General features: G+C 41.3%; 1 protein-coding gene across 4 annotated transcripts in view; it reads right to left on the bottom strand.

Moving 5' to 3' along the window:
* TMCC3 (transmembrane and coiled-coil domain family 3) overlaps nt 1-12,415 on the bottom strand; it is a 234,800-nt gene that overhangs the window by 56,745 nt on the left and 165,640 nt on the right. Inside the window, exon 1 of one of the 4 annotated variants that reach the window (XM_073327541.2) lies at nt 2,897-3,181. The exons of the other annotated variants lie outside the window; for them this stretch is intronic. The gene's annotated coding sequence lies outside the window, so the exon portion shown is untranslated. Of the gene's footprint in view, nt 1-2,896; nt 3,182-12,415 lie in introns of those variants that run through there. 4 annotated transcript variants of the gene reach the window in all.

The following is a 12,415-nucleotide window of genomic DNA, read 5'->3' as shown; positions in this document are numbered from 1 at the left end:
TCCTTTGGAGTGGGGTGGTTGGGCCACATACTCCTATCATTTACAAAATCAAAAAACAGATTGTGCATTAATATGAATGCACAGTGAGGTGTGAGGTTTTGGCAGACTAGAGTCAGTCATTTTTTGAAGACGGTAATGTTGCACAGAAAGTTAGCTTTTGGGGGAATAAGGAACAAAGTGACAAAATATTTTGCAAGTCTGGCAGAGAAAGAGAAGGACAGCCCTGACATGAACCAACAAGAAGCCTGATGCAGTTTCCAGTAAGAATGAAACCAAAACTCCTAGCATGACCGTACAAGTCACTAAAATGAGTTCATTAGACTATTAAGCAATAATATGTACATCATACAAACCTCAGTAACTGTAGAGATAGCAGCTATTACAATTTTATTCTTCCATTTGCAAAGCATGTGTGTGGGGTCAGAAAGGGAAACAAAAAGACACTTCTATGTCTGCCCTTAAGACTGAACTTTCAGCCTGGCACAATAAGCCTAACTGTATACAGATCCCCATTTTCCACACTTGCTTTGAAGTGCTACTGACTGCAACCCCTCTTGCTTATTCCAACAGGGTAAAGACAGCAAAAAAACCGTGGACCTGGAAATATAGTTGGGCCTTTTCTGGCAGACTGACAGTAGAGTTGAAAGCCCAGCCACATAAGTATCTTTCCCATTTCACTCCAAGATACTGCAAATTTCTAGTGAACAGGGTAGAACAGCCCCAAGTGGAGGAAGAAATGGTTTGGTAATAGAGTCAAAAAAATGAAACTGCTACTAGAGTTATTGGATTTATGCGACGTATGTCTTACTGCTTAACATTTTAATGGATCTGATTAGTCTTGCTCATGCTGACGTGCAATATTTTATTTCTTCTGTTTGTACTGCAGGATAATCCAACTCCAAAAACAAAGAGCAGCTACAGATTTTTACACCAACATTTACTTTCCCACCCTATGGTTCATTTGGTAATTTCATAATTTTGCTCAATGTTCTCCAAGAGTCACAAAGAAGCTTGAGGTCTCAGATAATACATGGAGCCTAAACACTGCAAGTGGGACTGAAGTTATCCTTCTCCAGAACCTTTATAATTCACTGCAAATAAAATTCTAGAATTTCTTCACAGCATCTACTTTGACTGCTACCAACTAGATTACAATTCTAGTTCATTCAGTTTTTGAGCCCTTTTAGAATGGGGTCAAGTTCATTACTAAGTAGCTCTAGGTCTTCAATTCTTTCCTCTTGGTTTTCTGCAATTTTAAACCAAAAGCTGCTTGTCTACTGTAACTGCCGAAACATGTTTAAAGGACACTGGAATTCTTATTTAGCATGTCTGACGAACCATAGCCTTACCTCCCATTGATTTAAGCCAGAAGAGAAATAAGCCTATATTTTTATGCACAGTAGGCTACCAAGATAGACTGTACTGAATTAGAAAATGTTAGTGCCAGTTCTGACTTTAAAGCGTTTCTACTCTGTGGCACTCACATGACTGGACACTGATATAGGACAGTGTATTTTACATTAAGTGCTACCTCATACTTTTTGTACGAAATGTAACAATTTAGAATAGAAACAGAAGTTCATGTTGAAAATCCAGAAATACTAGTCATCTTGGCCAACCCCAATGACTTTTCTCTCTCATCATAGTGTGACAGGTTGCGTCACAGAAACCCCCTTGGAACTGCCATCTGGTGTGCTGGGACTACCCCAAGCTCATTTTCCCTGGCAGCTTGGGACTTCAGTACCCTGGCTTGTTGAGCCAGACATGCTAGCCTGCTACAAACAAAGACCCAGGTCTGAACCACGTCCCCCAAAACCTGCAGGCTTAACTGAAAACAGTTTAAGAAGTGCTCCTGTCTCTAGCACCCAGATACCGAGTTCCTAATGGTATCCAAACCCCAAATACACCTCTACCCCAATATAACATGGTCCTCGGGAGACAAAAAAATCTCACCACACTATACTGAACTTGCTTTGGTCGTCCCCTCCAGAGACCGCTGTCCTTAATCACCCCCAGGACCTCAGCCCCTACCCAACCCCCCTGCTCCCTGTCCCCTGACTGCTCCAACCCCTATCCACACACCCCATGCCCTGACAGGCATTCACTGGCAGCAGTGGGAAGCAGAGCAACGTGGCCCCAGCCTGCTCCACTCCACCACCTCCCAGCCACCAGTGAGCGTGGGGAGGTTGGGGAAAGGGCACACTCCGCACTCACCAGCAGCGGGAAGCGGAGCGCTGCGACTGGGAGTGGAGCGGGCTGCCCCATTTCTGCTGCTGCCAGTGAGTACGGGGAAGGGGGGGGAGGGATCCCTTACCCCAAGCCCCCTCCCCTGAGCGACAAGGCTGGGGCCGGGGCGAGGGAAGCGGAGCGGGCTGCTCCCGGCCCCCAGGCCACTCTGGGACTGCGGGGACCCCAAAAATGCCCCCCCACAGCTCCTGCCTCCCTGACCCTGTGGGCTGGGGAGGGGGGGTGAGGGGGAATCCCTGACCGCCCCCAGGACCCTCTGCCCCTTATCCAACCCCTCAGCCCCAGCCCAGCACCCTTAACATGCTGCTCAGAAGGGCATGTCGGAGCTTTACCGTGTTGTATGCGAACCCGCGTTATATCGGGGTAGAGGTATAAATCCGTTTTACTCTGTATAAAGCTTATACAGGTAAACTCAAATTGTCCGCCCTCTATAACACTGATGGAGCAAACAGCTGTGCATATTTCCCTCCCAGGTATTAAATTACGTACTCTGGGTCAATTAATAAGCAAAAGTGATTAAATATAAAGTAGGATTTAAGTTGTTCCAAGTAATAACAGACAGAACAAAGTGAATTACCAAGCAAAATAAAACAAAAACACGCAAGTCTAAGCCTAATACACTAGGAAACTAAATCCAGCTAAAACTCACCCTCAGAGATGTTCCAGTAAGCTTTTCTGACAGACTAGACTCCTTCCTAGTCTGGGTTCAGCTATCACTCACACCCCCATAGTTACTATCCTTTGTTCAGTTTCTTTCAGGCATCTCATTAGGGTGCAGAGGTTATCTTTTGAGCCAGCTGAAGACAAAATGGAGGGGTTTCCAGGCCTTTTATACTCTCCCTCTTGTGCAACATCACAGCCACCAGATGGAGTCCCTAGCCAACTGGGCAAGTCACATGTGTATGAATGATTCAGCTTTTTGCAGGCCGATGCCATTGTTTACATGTTAGTTTGAACATTCCCAGGAAAGCTCAGATGTGGATTGGCGTCTCTCAAAGTCCATCGTTAGTTAAGTACTCCCAACTACTTGAATAACCCCTTTACAGTATGTTGACCAAATTTGCTGAAAGAAGCACATAAGGCAAACACTTTAAATACAAGCATAGAGCCAACACTCATAACTTCATATATAAAAATGATACATGCATACAAATAGGATTAATATATTCAGTAGATCATAACCTTTGCAAAGATATGTTACATGTTAACATAAAATATAGTCCCATTATGTCATATTTACACTCATAAGCCTATTTCTATAAAGAATTATGGGGTGCAACGTCACACATTGTGCTTCTGATGTATCAAAATCAGAAATATTCTTACAAATCCACTATTGATTTTTTTTTTAAAAAAAATCAAAAGACACTGAAGCATTCTCACCTCATTTTTCCTGTAATCTCTTGTTATGTGTTTAAATAGATCTGTATTCTTTTTTTAAAGGAAGTAGGATTAATTGCAGATGTGTCAATTCTGCCCTGAAGGTTTGTTTGAATCCCAAGCCTAACTAAATTAATAAGCCTTAATGCTTACAAAAAACTGCAATGACTTTTAAATCTAACACACGGAAGTCAACATACGTGACTTAATGTCATCTACAGCCCATAACTCACTTTCAGTCTATGTTTCAGAGTAGCAGCCGTGTTAGTCTGTATCCGCAAAAAGAAAAAGGAGTACTTGTGGCACCTTAGTCTCTAAGCTGCCACAAGTACTCCTTTTCTTGTTCTCCTGAATGAGAAAATTACTAGGTCATTTGAAAGCTTCCCTTACTTCGTTTTAGGATCCAATCCTGCAAATCTTTATGTATGTTAGTGGGTTTACTGAATTGCACAGTCCTATTAATTTCAGTGGGATTACATGACATGAGTAAAGACAAACACATACAGTGTTTGGTAGACCTAGTCCTTAGTCAGCAATTAAAAGGATAGACAGCTTGACATGGTCCTTTGAATTAAAAAACCCAACCAAACCCCACACATTTCTTTGTTTCTGTTATTAACACCATCTTTGACGGATAACTAAACTGAAATAATTTTTTTTTTTTTTTTTTTAAAAACACACACATTTTGGACCAAAATGTAAACTTTTTAAAGGAATGATCTTGTGTAACACCAACCCTTGGACTTAAACTAGATGAAACTTTACAAGGATACATGTGAGACATCTATTATACTTCAACTATAGTCTACTTTAAAAATATACTGATTATATATAGACTAGTTTCAGAGTAGCAGCCGTGTTAATCTGTATTCTCAAAAAGAAAAGGAGTACTTGTGGCACCTTGGAGATTAACAAATTTAGTTGAGCGTAAGCTTTCGTGAGCTACAGCTCACTTCATCGAATGCATTCAGTGGAAAATACAGTGGGGAGATTTATATACATAGAGAACATGAAACAATGGGTGTTACCATACACACTGTAATGAGAACACCCATTGTTTCATGTTCTCTATGTATATAAATCTCCTCACTGTATTTTCCACTGAATGCATTCGATGAAGTGAGCTGTAGCTCACGAAAGCTTACGCTCAACTAAATTTGTTAATCTCCAAGGTGCCACAAGTACTCCTTTTCTTTTTATATATAGACTATGTTTTCATAATGTTGTTCGTATTCATTTAGGACCTGTTCCAAAGACCACTGAAGTAAATGAAGAGACCTCAAGTGATTTCAGTGCATATTGGACCAGGTCCTTAGTTATTTTTAATCAACTCAATAATATAAATAATACTTTGCACTCACACCTTTTTCCATCCAGAGATATCAAAAGACACATAAGCATTACGAACTCTACCGTACAAATGGCTAAGTAAAATCCAAAGGTCACTGACTTATTCAAGGCCATGCAGCCAGCCAGTGGAAGGATTTGGAATAGAAGAACCCAGGTTTCATGATTCAAAACTAGGTTTAGGAATAGATTTTTTTTTTTTTAAAATACACTCATCCATGATAATCAAAATTTTACTAATAGGCAAAGAAAGAAAAATGGTGTTTTCAAAAGTATTAAAGTTTGATTTAAGGATATTCTGTATATTTTGACATATGAGGTTTAATTAACAACACTAATGGAAGTAACAAATTACTTTATCTGAACAAACCAAAAGCATCAATACTTTCATTCATTCTACCATATGATTCCCTCCAGTTACACTCTCCCTTCAACATCTCCCCAAACTGAGGTCAGGTCTGGATTGCAGCACATTTGCCTATTGTGTCAAGATGCTGAAACTTGATATCCAGCAGTGCCCATTTGATTTATACCCTGAACAGCAGTACAAATCAAGTCAACTTCCCTGTCTGCATCCCACCAGAGTAACTGTCCTTTTGCAAGGCTGCCAAATTAAGCAACCTTCTAAAAAGCTACCCAAACCAACTAAACCAAGAGAATCAAACCAAATAATTAAAACGTGTGTGTGTGTGTGTGTGTACATATCTTTTTACTATGTTTAAAGTAGTTAACTTAGACCCTGATCCTGCAAACAATATGCACAGTAACAAGGATCCAGGAGGGGCATAGCAACAGGAACGAGTCATTACACTGTTTTGGCTAGAGCTGTGCAAAATTTTCTGGCACAGACCCAAAGCGAAGTTCACACACATCTACCCAGGTTCAAAAAAATTCTCAGTCAAAAATCCATTCAAACTTCGAAGAGAACTCTGGTCCCCTTTTCCATCTTGCATTCATCTATGTAGGAGCAATGGAGTGGGGGGGGGGCAGGGAAGAGGGGAAACAGTGGCTTTTAACCCACCCCCAAAATATGTGTGGGCACAAAAATCTATTTGCACAGATCACGGGACTGGGGCATAAACTAGCAGTACACTGAGACACAGGCAAACATTTTAAAATACATGCTGACCTGTGTAACAATTTTTTCACCCTACCTTATTTCACTTGGTTTAGCAATTATTTAAAAAAAAAAAAATCTAACAGCAGCCATTATTATTTCAGCTGTATTTAATCTGGAAACTGAAAGGACAAAAAGAAATCAACTTTGTCACCTCCCTGCTGTTCAATATTGTTCTGCTGGAGTATTCAGTTAAAAATGTTTTGAAAGTCAGCAATTTAGAAAAAACTCTTCCATTACATTGTTGAAATATCCGTGTTTAGTTAGGAGCATCCTCTAAAACAAAAGGCATTGATTTTATCCTAGCTATCTTTTCTTTTTTTCCTGCAGTTTTAAATTTTCTTCTTCCGATTTCTAGCATCCTGGCAGTAGGCATCCCATCATTTTATGGTACCTCAGGATGGGGCACCCAAGTCTTCAGAGATGCTGTGAGGTAATGATAGCAATATCAGCTTTTAAGGAGATGTGAATAGTGTTCTGCCTCATCACGTTATCTTGAATTTTTTTCCCCTAATAGAGGAACATTTGTAAGGATGCTCAAGTAGTCTGGACACAAAATATTTTTGAGGGATTCTTTTACAATATTTTCATTAGAAATATCTTGATATTTAAAGGGACACTGTCAATAGACCATTTCATAAAATGTGCATACAAAGTACATAAAATATTTTTTCTGTGATGGTAACAAATGAGGATTTCTATTAAAATATAATATCCAGCACTCTGAAAATACACTTGTAAAAGAACTTGTGTATCTATTAACAACTTAGGCTATCAAACTTAACAGGTTAAAAGTGGTGGTTTCCTTTTCACCATATATGCAGTTTACTTTTGCACTGCACTTAGTGTGGGCAGGGGACCTACAATAGCCAGTTAAACTGATCATAAACAGAAAATGTACATTCTGCTTATGCTACTGTAGCATAAAGTTCCACTGAGGATTTTTGTTCAGATCCATTTCTCTACCTAAAATGCTGTAAATCCCCAAATCTGAACACCTGCGTTTGTTTGAAAACCAGATCTGAACTTTGTAGCGAGACTGTCACTTGTTTGAAATAATTTTTAAAAGCAGACACTTGTCATTGATTTTTTTAAAAATATTCTTGAATCTCCAGTACCATCCTGCTATAATTTTTGTTAGCATTACACAGGGTATGAGGTGTCCTCAACGGTTTCTTAAAACATGGCTAAAATAATGCTAAGAAAAAAAAATGTGGGTTCAGCGTTAGTAAAGGCCTACAAACATACAACCCTTGGATACGCAGTAATGCTTTAAAATGTACACTAGTTAAGAACATGGGCAGTGAACATTCAAACATATAGAATTACCAGCTACCTTACAACACTTCACTCACCAGGTACTGGTACTAGTACTGTGGTAAATATCTACTAATTGTTTTAACACAGGTTTCAGCGTAGCAGCCGTGTTAGTCTGTTTCTGCAAAAAGAAAAGGAGTGCTTGTGGCACCTTAGAGACTAACCAATTTATTTGAGCATAAGCTTTCGTGAGCTACATGCATCTGATGAAGTGAGCTGTAGCTCATGAAAGCTTATGCTCAAATAAATTGGTTAGTCTCTAAGGTGCCACAAGTCCTCCTTTTGTTTTAACAGTGAACAACATTCACCCAGGCATAAACCTACTGAAACTAAATGGAGTTACACCAAGTATTAATTTCATTCCAATTGTGGTTACCCACATTTCATAGCTGTCACATTACTTCACCCCACACCCCATTCCATCTTCACACCAGACATTATATTATTTCTGGTCCTATCTCCAAGCCAGGTACAGAAACTTAGTTCATTAGTTCCAGCAGCATTAGCTTGCATTTTTCCAAGCTGAATCTCATACAGTTGCATTTTCCCTGTGTTTCCAATCTCTTTAGGTCTCTTCAGGTTTCTCCTCCAACCCTCTTAGTGAATCCAAGGAAAGATATAACAGAAAAACAGGTTATCTAGAAGAAAAAGGTGATGACAGTGATTAGAGGCCACAAAAGACTTCCATATGAGGAGAGATTAAAAAGACTGAGCTGAGCTGGATGAAAGGGCTCATGAGGGAGGAATACAAACAGTATGAATGATTGCAGCAAAGGTGGATCAAATGCTTTTTTTTTTTTAACCTTTTCTAATAATGCAAAAAGAAGGGGACTAACTAGACTTAAGCAAGAAAAGGAATTTTTGTAACCACATGACATTTATACAAGTAATGAGAACATCCAGTTATATTAGACAGATTTACATTTTTATAAAAGGATAAACTCAAGTGTTTAATTTGTGATAGGGCTTGCCAGAGCTGAGCCCAGGCACCTCTAGGCTTGGCAGTTCATAGCCTCAGCACTTTTGGGCTTGCTGCATCAATTATCAATGTAAAAAAAAAAAAATTGCTTGAGCCCCATCACCAAATTGCTTGAGCCTTGGCAAGTCTTTCATTACAAATTAAGCACTGGATAAAATCATTCATCAAAAATTATTGCCACTAATTGATGGGGATTAAGGGGGGTGAGGGGAGACTTCTCTTATGGGTAGGAAATACAGTAATTAGGATTTCCTGCACCTTCTTATGAAGCATCTGATACTGGTCAGCCAGACAGGGCATCTCACTATATGGACCACGGATGTGACTGAGTAGGGCAATCCCTATCTGGTTATGCTTTAAAAGTTTGTTTTTTTCCCAAAAAGGATGGTCTTGAAGCACATTGTCAAAGCAATGAGATCCTTGGTACTTCTTTGCCTGGCTTTTGTTAACTGCATTGTTCCAAAAGACTTCAGTTGTCTTAGTGGATTACAGATGGAGATGCAGTTGTTGATGTACCCCAGTCTTCACCAAGGCCTAGAAGTGGAGTAGGACCCACCCAGTGGAGCACGTGGAGCTCACAGTCAGGGATGACATACTCATAGCAGCTCTTCCTGTTGAGAAGGTGAGCTGCTGCATTCTGTGCAATTGGAATTTCTGCATCACTTCAACCTTCAACCCCAGAATTACAGTAATCCAGTATGGAAGCAACAAATGCATGGATTCCTTTGGCCAGATCCTCACTAGGGAGGATGGGTCAAAGTCTCCTAGCAAACAGTTTCTTGACAGGGATAGTAAATTCTGCAGGACCGTGAAGCTTTGCACCTCTTCGATGGATTAGGGAGGGAAATGCACCTTGAAAGGAGGAGAAACCAGTGGCCTAGCTAATTCTTCAAAACATTGCTTCTGCTTGACCAGCTGTTCTTCATTCAAGTGCTTTTAGGCAGTGGGATCTTTGTGATGGTGTTGACTATACAGAAAATGAGACACACACCCCCAGGTTGGTGTCATTGCTATTTAGCTGGCAGGCAAGCCAAGGAGGTCTGACTGCTTCTCTAAGTGGTCTCAGGGAGAAAATGAAATGGAGGAAGAGCCTCTGGCATGTTAACTACAGTGGAGTTTAAAAATTACTTTCCTTCCCTGAGATTCTACCATCTTGATATTCCCCTTAGAATCATAGAATATCAGGGTTGGAAGGGACCTCAGGTGGTCATCTAGTCCAACCCCCTGCTCAAAGCAGGACCAATCCCCAACTAAATCATCCCAGCCAGGGCTTTGTCAAGCCTGACCGTAAAAACCTCAAAGGAAGGAGATTCCACCACCTCCTTAGGTAACACATTCCAGTGTTTCACCACCCTGCTAGTGAAAAAGTTTTTCCTAATAGCCAACCTAAACCTCCCCCACTGCAACTTGAGACCTTTATTCCTTGTTCTGTCATCTGCTACCACTGAGAACAATCTAGATCCATCCTCTTTGGAACCCCCTTTCAGGTAGGGGAAAGCAGCTATCAAATCCCCCCTCATTCTTCTCTTCTGAAGACCAAACATCCCCAGTTCCCTCAGCCTCTCCTCATAAGTCATGTGTTCCAGTCCCCTAATCATTTTTGTTGCCCTCCGCTGGACTCTTTCCAATTTTTCCACATCCTTCTTGTAGTGTGGGACCCAAAACTGGACACAGTACTCCAGATGAGGCCTCACCAATGTCGAATAGAGGAGAACGATCACGTCCCTCGATCTGATGGCAATGCCCCTACTTATACAGCCCAAAATGCCATTGGTCTTCTTGGTAACAAGGGTACACTGTTGACTCATATCCAGCTTCTCATCCACTGTAACCCCTAGGTCCTTTTCCGCAGAACTGCTGCCTAGCCATTTGGTCTCTAGTCTGTAGCGGTGCATGGGGTTCTTCCATCCTAAGTGCAGGACTCTGCACTTGTCCTTGTTGAACCTCATCAGATTTCTTTTGGCCCAATCCTCTAATTTGTCTAGGGCCCTCTGTATCCTATCCCTACCCTCCAGCATATCTACCTCTCCTCCCAGTTTAGTGTCATCTGCAAACTTGCTGAAGGTGCAATCCACACCATCCTCCAGATCATTAATGAAGATATTGAACAAAACCGGCCCGAGGACCAACCCTTGGGCCACTCCACTTGATACTGGCTGCCAACTAGACATGGAGCCATTGATCACTACCCGTTGAGCCCTTTCATAATGAATTGTTCTAACTTCTGTACAAACTGAATCTGCTGGGTTTTTTCCCCCTCCAGAACAGACAGCAGACTTTTTCCCTCTTAAAAATAGACTTCATTTTTCCTTCACCTTCTAATCTGAATTATCCTTAGTAGAGTTCAAGATGGATGTGGTGATGTGTAGCACTTGAAAAGTCTCAACACCTGATCTCCACAGGACTATGTTTAGTCAGTCCAGATTAAAACGTCCTGCACCATCATGCTCCTAGGTCCTCCTAATAAAAATCAGTCCTGACATCTCCTTCCCTCCTATCACCCCCTCCACCTACATACACCTAATTAATTAATTCCAGGCTCCCTAATTTTGTTTGCAGGGCTTCTGTAGGGCTGCTGCCATTCTGGACATGTAGGAAACCCTTGGCCTTCCACATGGGCTGCTCTCCTTCTCACTCCCATGCCTCACCAGGAAAAGCAGCAGCAGCATGCTTTGGGCAGCCCCCGTCTAGGCGGTGGCTGGGCTCCGGCGCTCCCTGGGCAGGAAAGCTACAGTTGGGATCTAAACTGCTTGACAAACCCTTTGTCTTCTGTGTTCTGGTTGCATTCCACCTCAGTCTCGTTGGGAGAAAGAGAAATCCTTGACTCCAAACCAAAGCAATAGCTACAATGGTGGCTAAGTGAGAAGGGCCTCAGTTCATCAGCGAAGGAGCAGTCCGAGGGAATGCAGCCATTCTGGAGTACTGCTGGACGTCAGTTTCTGCCTTGCCAGGAGCAACAGCAGCCTCAGTTGCTCTGCTCTTCCTTCCCACTCCCCTTCTCTTAAAAGGCGAAATGACCCTCCTTCACTGCAAAGCAGCAGCATGGCTTGCTGCTCTGCTTCCTGCCCACCCCAACCCCTCCAGCTAAAGGATAGAGTTTGAACTACTCTGCTCCTTCCTTTCCCAATTCTCAGGGAATGAGCCAGAACCTATCCAGCTCACTCATCAGGAAAAGCTACTTGTCCTAGGTAAGTGAAAGCGGAGTTTTTCCCAACCTCCAGCCACATGATGCATAAAACGATCCAGTTACACAAGAGACTCAGTTTTTTCCAACTCTTTTGATTTTATCACAAGTCTCTTTGTATTGGGCATTTTTCTTAAAGCCTCAGCTCCTAGAGTCATGTGATTAGATCAGTGTTTCAGCTTACATTAAAAAAATAAAAAAGTAAGTTTCTAGTCCTCATGGTTGCGGAGAAAAGCTTTAAAATGTGAACCCTGGTGTTTAAGGCATCAGAATGCAAATAAAAAGGACCCAACATTTTCTTAAAAAAAGAAATTTAATTATTTTTGAACACCTGGAGCTGGCAATACTGAAAATTGGCCCAGCTATTAAGTCAATCTGCTGGACTGAAGAGACTTCAGTTTAAATTCTCAAATAAATCAAGACACATCAAGAAGATACAAAGTTTTCTTCTGTCATCATGCTAAGCGATATAGCATGTTTACCTTCCAGAAAGAGAAGAATTAGGAGGTATAAAACTAATTTGCTCAACGGTATACAAAGAAGTAGACATCAATATTGTTGGTTTATGTATAACGTGTGTCAAACGTATAGTGCAACGGCCAAGCTATGCGGATAGCATACCAACAGTAAAGGCCACAGTGAATGAGGTTACTTAATTTAAAACATTTCATTATGCAGAAACAATCTGAAGCACACTCTCTTCTGTCTAGCAGTGCCATTTAATGAGATGGGAGGGGTGGAAAGAAAGACTAGCATTCTATGTAGGGAAAGGAAGCAGTCTTCCTCCACAGATAAATAATCCAAGTACTTCAAGCTGTGAAGCTCATTTATTTTGAAGCACTAA

Source organism: Lepidochelys kempii, chromosome 1 (genome assembly GCF_965140285.1).
Source record: "Lepidochelys kempii isolate rLepKem1 chromosome 1, rLepKem1.hap1, whole genome shotgun sequence".
NCBI lineage: Eukaryota > Metazoa > Chordata > Testudines > Cheloniidae > Lepidochelys > Lepidochelys kempii.
This window is presented reverse-complemented; position numbering and strand designations above follow the sequence as displayed.